This window comes from Neophocaena asiaeorientalis, unplaced genomic scaffold (assembly GCF_003031525.2).
Source record: "Neophocaena asiaeorientalis asiaeorientalis breed wild unplaced genomic scaffold, Neophocaena_asiaeorientalis_V1.1 scaffold40, whole genome shotgun sequence".
NCBI lineage: Eukaryota > Metazoa > Chordata > Mammalia > Artiodactyla > Phocoenidae > Neophocaena > Neophocaena asiaeorientalis.
The window spans coordinates 16,026,882-16,027,794 of record NW_020185335.1 but is presented as its reverse complement, the minus strand read 5'-3'; positions in this window follow the sequence as shown (position 1 = coordinate 16,027,794).

Sequence of the window (913 nt, the reverse complement as noted above, 5' to 3'; positions counted from 1 at the left end):
AAAAAAACCCAGCCTTGGAAGTCACATGGCATCAACCTGCCACAGTCCATTGGCCAGAGCAGCCACAAGCTTGCCCAGGTTCGAGCAGAAGGGGCACAGACAGGGAATGTCTTGACGGGGGCAGAAGGTTCTGGAAGACACAGGGAATCAGAAATACTGCTCTGACCATTTTGAGACAATACAAACTTCCACCTCAGCTGAGTCTGAGCAGCCAGTGCCCACCTACTGTCCTGACCTCCTTATGTCCCCACCACCCACCCTGTAGCTCAGCTTTGTCCCCAGGGGGCTGACCTGCCTCTTGGAGTGGCACAGAGTGCAAACTGCAGTGGCTTGTCCTCGTGGGCCATGAGATCATTTTAGCAGTTTTTGTTTTTGTTTGTTTTGTAAACTAAAGAAAAATGGGAACTATTAGCCTGCCTCACTGACTGACAGTTTCAAAGGCCATGGGCTCCGTGTGACTGGAGCTGGACTAGGTGGTGAGGCCCTTTGTTGGCTGAAGCTGTATGGACAACCTGCCTTTAGGAGGGTGCTTTCCTGCAAACACCAAGTTCATACTCACCTCCCTCCTCTGCGGATTTTTCCACGCCCAGCTGGGAACAAACTGTCTCCCTGACGGTTTTCTTTGGTTTGTTTAGTCTTTGTGCAGACCATGGGCTTGCATTTGGATCTTCCGGCTTCCAGCGCCCGGCTGTGGCACCCTGGTCGGCTGCCTACCCTGTGTTCAGCTTCACCTGGAAACTCAGGATCCCGTCTTCTAAGGATTCCCCGGGAGAATTAATGCACCAAGGGCCTGGCACAAAGCTGCATTCCAGGGCCTCGTGCAGGGTCCAGTGTCTGGAAGTGGGGCTCCATCGAACCGTTTGGTGCTCTCAGCACGCCCAGATCCTGCCTGCCTTCCTTCCGGGGCCCCCTC